We start from the raw sequence: 10,598 nt of genomic DNA, 5'->3' as shown, positions 1-10,598 counted from the left end.
TTTGTGGGGCTCAGAAATTTTTTATTGTAGAGAGCTTGGAGAGAATTCTCCCGACAACAAGAAAACTTCAATAGCTCCTAAATATTGAATCGCTATTTGAAACTCAAGTCTTTTTAGGATACAAATATTCTTCCAAGACTCAAATTTCAAGAACATCAAGCACTCTGATTCCATACATCAATCATAAACATTCAACTAAGAGAAAATTAGAGGATCAAATACTAAAGATCTAACCACTTTGCATCAAATCAACACAAATACAACATAAACACAAGTTCAACTCCACGAAAGATGTTTTTTCAGAAATCTTGTGCGAACACCATGATAGACTTCTACCATTAATGATCTTGATAGATTTTGTTATATTTGCAATTTTTTAAAATAATATCATATATGATAACACTTTAAATTTTTAATTACTATGTTTGCAGTTGTCCCATCTATATTTGTTTCAAGCTAAATAAATAAATAAATAAATATATATATATATATAAACTGTTTTTTACATGCAATATTATGTGTTAGGGACGAAATCGAAAGCTATATACTTCAAATTCTCCCACTCTCCCAATTATTGTATTAGAAAACTTGTTAATTGTGAATATATTTCAAGCAATTGGCCAAAAGTAAATTACCACTAAATCTATGGTTTTAATCATAGTGTTCTATACCAAATGATTTATTTAGTCAACAATTTACTTTATTAACAAAATTAAATATAAATTAATTACAACCATATATTTTTTTAATGATTTAATAATTTACTGAATAAGACTTGATCATCATAAATAGTGTCAAAATATTTTAATATATGTGACCAACAATATCTCACTTAGTTCTAATAGACTAGTCAACTTCAAAAGTTTTTCCTTTTCCATCATTAAAATCATAGTTATTGTCATAAAGTTATAATTATGCCTCCAAAGTCTACTGACCTTCCATATTTTTTTATTACTAAAAAATGGAAAAACTAAAACTAAATAAGAAGGTATTGTATTGAAGAAATTGGCACAAAAAAAAAAAAAAAAAAGAAACACCGCTTGAAAGAAAGAAAGTTTTATTAAAAAAATTTATAAATAATGGACATTTTTTGGAAGAACACTCACTCACTCTCTCTCTCTTTCTTACTAACTCTGTTTTCTTACTTTGCTTGTTTGCTTAGCTTGGTTTGTAAATAAGGATCACACAATCTATCTATAGGCAGCATAAATTCTTTGAAACCCAAGCTGATTTCTCTATAATTCTAACTATTTTAGATATTTTTAGTCTCATCTTTTTCTAAATGAACTCGAAATAAAATCTAGGATATTTCTAGATCTTTTCTTTTAGGTATTTATTTATATCTTTCTACGTAATTCTAGAGAAATTTAATTTACATACTAATAACATAATTTAGATATTTCAAGACTCTCGTAAATGAGTTAGTGTTGATATATATTTTAACATATTGGATGACCATTTACTTTCTAAACATGTCCGTTCCATGACCATTTGCTTTTTAAAAATTAAACATATACCCTACTTTTTCATCTACATGTTTTCTTTGTCTTGTGATGTTTACATTTTTTCAAGATTTCAAAAAACTAAAATCCTATCTAATAATTATTTGAATTTTAAAAATAATTAAGTCACTTTTTTTTCTCAAATTCATAAAATATCTATTTTTCAATCGAATATTTTTAAAATAAAAAAATATTAAAACTATTTACAAAATATAACAAAATTCACCAAGTTCTCTTTAATTCATTTAAGTTTTTTTTTTTTTTTGCTATATGTTGTAAATTATTTTTTTATTCATAACAATTGCCTTTGTGTTTAATCTTTCTTAAATAAAAAAATTGAATTCTTAGTGAAACTTTGAAAAAAAAGTTTATTTTTAAAACTAATCCTTTTTTACTTCTCAAAACTTAGTTGGGTTTTTTATAAGGTTAAATTTTCAAAAACTTAAAACAAAAAGTGAAAGTCTCATCTAGTAACATTTTTTAAAATGAAGCTTATTTTTTCTAATTGTTGTTTTAATTTTTATCTTTTGAAGTAAAAGAGTTGAATTCTAATCGAAATTAAATATATAAAAAAACAAAAACAAAAACATTAATTTTTAAAACTTAACTTGAATTTTGAAAACATTGGTAAAAAGTAGACAATAAAACAATAAATTTAGAGTTAGGAAGGATCCTTTTTAGGCTTAAATTTTTTATATAATGATAACAACGTTAAGTAATTTTCAAAACAAAGTTTTATATATCTTTAGAATTTGATTATGAACTCTTAAGTGTTTTTATCATCTAAATTAAAATAGAAAATGGGATGAAAAAACACAAATTTAGAAATTTAATCAATTGAAAGCTAAGATCGTAATGAAATGAATGAATGTATCCAACAAGTCCTTTGATCAAAAGTTTAGAATAAATTCGGTAGCTTTGTTTGTATACACGCAAAAAAGTTATATCATTAACTACAATAATAATTGGTATTATTGAAAAGAATATTTAAAAAACTAAGTAATAGGTTTTGTACCAAAAAAGAAGTTGACTTGTGAAGAGAATAAAGAATAATAAAAAAATTGCATTATGAAGGGTAAATGCGATCAACAAAGTTCCAAGACTCACTTAACGTAGACATGACTTTTGTCTCACCTTGAAAATTTAAAACAGCCAAGAGGATATCAAGGATTGTTAAGTGCGACACTAAAGTATGTTGATGGTGATAGTATAACTTTGTCACCACATGCACGCCACTGCCGCCATTCGGTCGGGATAGTTTCGGGTAACTATACTTTGCATGAACAAGATGTAACTTTTTGTTACCTATCCGTTTAATTTTTTTTAACTCGTTTTGGAAAATTAATTAAACGTTTTTTTAGAGTTAAACATTTGTAATTCATTTTCACCCATTTTTTGTCCTTTGAAAAACCCTTTTGTTTCACTTCTTCCTCATTCTCTTTAATTTGATCTTCCTCGTCTGTATTAGTATTCGAAACACCCGATTTGTATTTTCTCATCTGATTTCTATCGCTTTCTCTATTTCAAGATTTCTTCGTTTTATTTCTATTTTCTGTAAATCCTGTTTCTGACATGCACACGTCTGAATAGGGAAGCTGTGTGTTAACTTTGAAGATCAACCGACATCATGATTAGCACCATGGTTGGCCATAATTGCTCTTAAGGTAATGGATCATCTAGTCACTGCACAATGATTATTTTTTTTTCTTGACATCATGATTGCAATAACAATAAAGATATCTACACTATTTGTTAAATTTTCAAAAAGAAAAAAATATTTATAAACTGCGAATAATCAAATTTAAATGTTCACAGTCGAAAAGAATTTAGATTTCGCACGACAGTAACTCTAAATTCATTGAAAAATGTAATTTAAGAAAGAAAGAGGATCACAATTTATTGTATACTTAGCTTAGTCCTTCTCGTGAATGAAATTTATATCACAAATGATCGAACCACTTTAAGCTTTGCACACATTCATCATCTTCTTCAATAGCATCATCTTTGCTTCTCCCCCTCTGTTTGTTCAGGATGTGCGTTTTTCTATTCGTTTGTTGCATGTAAGTGTGTATATGTCTTTGTACCTAACAAACACTTTTCAACCAAAGTTCTAGACCACTTCACATTTCATCAACAATGTCTAAGGATAAAATTTAGTAAGTAAAGCTAATATGACAAATATACGTGACAAGAGCTGTCTTTGCTTGAAATTTAGGGTCACATGTGTTTATTTTATGAGAGCCATATAATTAATATTAAATGGTAATCGAACAACAATTAGATAACAATCACTATATTTATTAGAAACTGAATTCAAACGTTGCTTAGAAAGCAAACGGGAAGCATCCTTAAATACTCATACTTTGAGCTGTGGGATCGGGCCCCAGAGATACCCAAATTCTAGAGAGGGTGAGGAGATAGCAACCATGGCTTTGTCAATATCTCCACCTGCGCCGCCATTCGTGGATGGCACAGTGGATTAAAATAACGATGGACTTATCTTTTTGCTAAAATTAATTTTGAACCGTTTTTCATAATTAATTATGGACCGTTGAATCGTTTTTCTTTAATTAATTTTGTGAACTGTTGAACCGTTTTTCTTAATTAATTCTGTGGATCGTTGAACCATTTTTTACTGTTAAACGTTACCAACATTTTTTACCAAGGAATCGTTACCTACATTTTTTTTATCGTTGAACCGTTACCAAAGTTACATTTCCTCCACTATATATATCACACTTTCTTTCTCATTTGAGATCATCAAAATCAAAAATAAAAACTATTATCTCCCTTTCTACGTACTCTGTTCTGTTTTTGAATTCTGAGAGCAATTAGGATAGTATCCATTAAAGTGTTGGTTTTTCGTTCGATTTTGGTGCAACTCCGATCGACGAACATATGTTGTTTTATCCTACAAACGACAGGGCAATTTTAAAACTATTTGTATACCGAGCAGAGCCTCGAAACGTTTTAAACAAAGCTAGATCTGCGAGTACTCAACCATACTACTACTAAGTTTTTGTTTTGTAGATTTATCCTTCCGACATATAGCTCCATCGAAATGCATCAACAATAATCACACAAAAATAAAATAACAATTGGTTTCACTGACAATTAGTATCAAATATTAATTAGACAATAGTAAGATAAAAACCAATATTAGAGTAATCATAACCATCAGATAACAATCGGTGTTGTTAACAATTAGATAACATTCAATTTCAAATAACAATCAAATAGAAGATCAAATAAGATACAATCAGTATCAAATAACAATCCATACAGTAATATAAAAAAACAATCAAATAGCAAGCAATATCATTGATAATCAAACAAAAATCAAATCGTAATCATATAATCGATAATTGATGCAACCACTCCCACTACAAGTATATTGTCATTTCCCAACATTATATTGCAAATAGTCGGAAAAATAACAAAAATGTATTAATGTATCTTTCATCGACACAAACTCCATTGGAATTGTAGCTATCAATAATAACGATCGACAATAGCTACCAATTTCAACGTTTCTAAAACTTACTTGACAAAATTCGATAACACCCAATGCATATTCACTTCATCGGGATTGTCAAACTGCCCACCCTGTTATCTGTGCATCGACTATATTGTTATCTCTCAACGATTTATGACAACGTCGGGAGAGTATTTGAAATGTAGATATGTGTCTATTTGTAGACATATCGTCCTAAAGTTGGCGTCAAGATAACATTAGGCTCTGTGGACACCTACTTGCCTAGAGTAGACATTTTCTCTATACGAGTATAACCGAAACAATCCATTACAAATTCAATTACATTTCATGCTAAATCTAAATTTCATTAAAATAAAAGAAATTAGTAGTTCCTAATTTTGTTTCATTACATTGGAAAAAGTATCAATACGCAAAAGATAATAATGAAGTTTCTACCTTATAAATATGCATATTTTTTTGTGCCAATCATCCACCTCAACCCAAAAAAAAAGTCTTCTGTCCTTGATGTTCGACTCAAAAGTATTCACCTATTGCGACAAGTTTTCAAGTAATTCAATTAGTTTCAATGGAGAAAAAGCAACATGCATATAAATAATCACTCTTAAAACAAAAATAACATAAATGTTTGTCCTTTCGCAAAAACTAACATTATTCAACTTATTGGTCCAACTTATACATACACTTCGTTCAAACTTTTGTGGGGACATTAGTCTATATGAAATGTCTCCAAACACAAGCAAGAACTTATGCAAATGCATCAAACAAAAAATGAACAAAACACACGATGATTTTACAACTCCTACAATTTAATCAACTCAAACAAGTAGAGATCAATAGTTAACCATAGCATATCTCACCGACCCCTACCATTTAAGTAATACAGACAAATGAGTTACTAAATAAGTCCTAAATAATCAAATTTATGTTTGATATCAAACCCCTTTAAAAGTGATTTTCATATATTTAGATTTGATTTTCAATTATTAAATTTGGTTTCAAAAATTAACTTACCGTTATATATCTAATTAGTAATTATATTTTCTAGTTGAAAAATATTTTTTTAACTAAATAATTATGGTATTGTCAATTTGTTATATTGTTAATTTTTTATATGCATAGTTGATATATGTTTATGTATAGATATCGAAATAAAATTCAAAGCGTATATAATTATTTATTTTATTTACAATTTAATAACAGATAATGTTAATCATATTTTGTCCTAAAAATTTAAAAAAAAATGTTAGTTTGTATAAATGACAAAAAAAACTTAAAGTAATAATAATATCATATATAGCACAAGGCTCGATATAAAATAATTACATATATAGCACAAAAAATAGTAAAAGACTAAAATATCCATGTCCAACCACCATTTTGGGTGTTTCTTGACGAATTTCTCAAATTTAAAACTATTAACGGATAGCATCCATTAGTGGTATCAATTATCATTGATAACATCATTGTAAAAGCTATCAGTGATATATGTTATCACTTATATTTTTTAATTTGAGAAATGATTATTTTACAAACTTCTCGATTTTTTTCACATTGAAAGCTATCACTAATAGCTATAATTAGTGAGTATCACTGGTAGCTATTATCAATCGCTAGGATAGCTACTATCTATAAATGATAACTTGTCACCATTACAATTTTTTTTACTAGTTTTCTTAAATTGATCAAAAGCTATCATTGATAGCAATTGATAGTTGTTATACATTGCTATAATCGATAGATGCTATCAACAACAGCTTTTAATTTAAGAAATATGTTATCAGTTGATATAATTGATAACGACTATCAGAGATAACTTTTAAATCAATGATAGCCACTGAAGGGTAGAGTAACTTTCAATTTGAGATGGTATCAGTTGCTATAGTTAGCTGCCATCGCTAATAACTGCTATCAGTGACAACTTTCAATTTGAGAAATGTGGTATCAGTTGCTATCATTTATATTTTCTATTAGCGATGTTGCTATCAATTGATATTCCTCATAGCTACTATAGGTAATCTTTTTATATTGTTATATATCAACTTAAAATGATATCACTACGATTGCATTAGAAGGATATTGATGATAGTAACTATAAAACGATATTATTAGAAGGATATTTTTTATAAAGTGATATCGCCTTGGTAAACAATATCAATTTTGAATTGATGAGGTTTGATTATGTTATCAATCAATATTTTTATACCTACTATCAATGATATTCTTCTATTGCTATCACTAGTAATATTTATCAGTGATAGCAACAGAAGGATATCCATTATAGCATTTATAAGTAATAACCTTAATAGGCTATTATATATCAATGATATCAGGGTAATGCTACTATAAAGTGATTTTATGGTTGTTTGTTTTCAACATAAATGGACAAAGAAAAGAGATCAGATTAGCATACTACCGATAACAGCTTTAAATCACTAATAACATATTATCCATATGATAGCTTCTATCACTAATAGTATAAATGAAATTGGTATAGTTGCAACTTTTGTTGAAATAAATAATTGACTTCTGGTTATGTCATCAACATTTATATCATTTAGAAATTCAAAGTTCAAGTGATTAGCGATAAATTTATAAAATACATATTGACATATTACGTATGATGCAATTGATAGAGAAGTCATCACAGATAGCCTGATATCAGTAATAGAAGTCATCACCGATAGCATGAGATGAAGGAAACTAAACACCAAATTGACAATTAAAAAAAAAAAAAATACCATATGAATGGTAAAAAATCAAAATTTTTGCAAATATTGTTCCATTGTGCTATAGATTATAGGATAATTTAGATAAATGCAACAAAACCCAAAAATATTTACAACCCATATAATAAAAAACAAAAGCCTATGAAGCCAACAAAATATTTTCATAATTCCAAGTTTTCCCTTGCGTCACTTATGTTTCTTTTTTCTTCTTCTTTGCAAATTCTTCTCTTCCAGATTTCTTCATCCTCTTCTAGATTTTTTTTCTATTTTTAAACGATTTCTTCTTTTGTTTAAAATCTCATATTTCATCTTCACCATTTTTGACAAGATTCTTTGAAACTACTTCATCTTCCTCATATTCGAGAATATCAAGATCGCTTAAATATCAATTTGACATGATTTAAAGGATCCTTTGCCATTGTCAACACGATAATTTGAATTTGAAGCAATTTTTTCATCATTTAGAAAGAACTACTCGATCGTGTTGATATAATCTAAATGATCGTTTACTATAGTTAACACGATTGTTTAGCATAGTCAACATGATTATTTAGTTTTGAAGTCATTTTCCCATAATTTAAAAAGAACTATACGATTGTGTGAATATGATCTAAATGATTGTTTACCATAGTCAACACAATCGTTTAGCATAGTCAACATGATCATTTAGATTTGAAGCCTTTTCTCATCGTTTAAAAAAAGTTACATGATCATGTGGATATGATCTAAACGATCGCTTACCATAGTAACACGATAGTTTAGCATGGTCAACAAGATCGTTTAAAATTGAAACATTTTTCCCATCGTTAAAAAGAACTACATGATTGTGTATCATGACTTAAATGATCGTAGACCATTCGTTTAAATTGTACATCGTTTAGAAGAAGATTACTCAAACACTTGTGTGTGACCGATTAATCACGAGTTGATTGAAGTATTTTTGGTATTTTTCATTGTGGGCCTGTGGGCTTTTTTCGTTTTCAAAATTGTTCTATAGAGCGTAAATTTTACCTGTTTGTTATATTTTTGAAAAAAACCCTATATTATATTTATTTTCAAATTTGTCCTATTTGGTGCAATTTTCCCAAAAAAAGAAAAATCACAAATGGCCAACGAAAAGTATTTTACACAAATACTAAAGGGGCTCTTGCAAATTTAGCAATATTAGTTTGATAAATTAGATTCATAGCATACCACTTTTAGATTTGCAAAAATGACAAAATTCAAGTTCAACCCACATTTGAAAAATGAAAAATTACAAAACTACCCACTAGAATTATCAACATTTTCATGCATCACTTGATGTGTTGTTGATATACTCGATGTGTTATTGATCCACTCGATTAGGAGTGTTCAAAAAATCGATAACCCAACCAACCCGGATTACCCAACCCAAACTGTAAAGGTTGGGTTAAATTTTATGTTGGGTTAGAAAATTAGAGAAAAAATGGTTGAGCCGGGTTGTCGGGTTGTAAGTTAGGGGTAGGGTTGACTCGGCCCAACCCGATTATATATACATATATAGATACACACACACATATATATATACCTAAAACCTAAAAGTAACCCTCATATTGAATGAACATTCTATACTTAGAATTTGAATGTATAACACATATATACATTTGTTACTTTGTACCTTGAATAACAATTTGTTTACCTTATTATGCTTTACTGATACACTCGATGAATTAAATAACACTTGATACATATCATTGATTTGATACACTTGATATGTTGTTGATATATTTGTTAAACTTTGCAAATACACTTAATCAATTAAAGACACTTGATGCACTAAGCACGATACATTACATTGTGGATACACTTGATTAGGTTTGATACACTTAGTAAATTTGACAAACTTAATATACTGCTGATAAACATTTTATACTTTCACCGATACACTCGACAAATTTATTACACTTGTTGCATTTCATATGTTTGAGACCATTGATGTACTCTTGGTACATTTTTTATATCTACTAATACACTCAATTGATTAAGATACACTTGATACACTTGAGGTTTTGATGATACACTTGAGGTTTTGATGATACACTTGATATACTTCACTAACACACTTTGATACATCTTATATGTTTGCTGCACTAAGTTACATCATTCATATACTTAATAATACTACATTGAATTGTATAAAATTTGAAAAAAAAAATGAAAATCATGTAGTAAGTATATAAGTACATCATAACACTAACATACAAAACTAATACAAAGTGGGAGAAAAAATAATGATTGTGGTCTTAAAAAATGGGAGAAGAAATATGAGATGATTAGGACATTAAAAAGGGAGAAGAAATAAGTCATTGAATGGTAGTTTGAGAATAATAAAATATTTAAGACGAAATGTATTTTAAAAAATGATAATGTTGTTATATTTGAAAGCAACCATTTGAAAGAAATTTGAAGAAAAAAACTTAGATTTAACAAAAAAATGATGATTGAAAATCTAGAAAAAAAATGGTGAAAAAAAAAAGAAGAATGAGATGAAGATGCTGAAAACGGGGATTGAGGGAACAATAGTTTTTTTTTTAATTATTTTTTTAAATTTTTGAGAGAACCTACAGAAGACCAACAAAAACATAATGTTTGAGAAAAACAAACATTTTTTATTATTAAATTAATTTTTCATTATGAATACAAATATGATACAAAGGTTTACAAAAAGAAAGAAGAGAAAGTGGAAGATGAAGTATTAGAGAGAGATTATCAATAGAGAGAGAAGAATTTATGAGGCAGTTTGAGAAGAATATAATTTTGGGAATAATCAAAATTTTAAAATAGGAAATATCTTCAAAATATTTTAGAGATTAAGATTTGACATATTTGTAAAATTTGAAAAGTATGTACCAT

Source organism: Cucumis melo, chromosome 5 (genome assembly GCF_025177605.1).
Source record: "Cucumis melo cultivar AY chromosome 5, USDA_Cmelo_AY_1.0, whole genome shotgun sequence".
In the NCBI taxonomy this organism is placed as follows: Eukaryota; Viridiplantae; Streptophyta; class Magnoliopsida; order Cucurbitales; family Cucurbitaceae; genus Cucumis; species Cucumis melo.
This window is presented reverse-complemented; position numbering follows the sequence as displayed.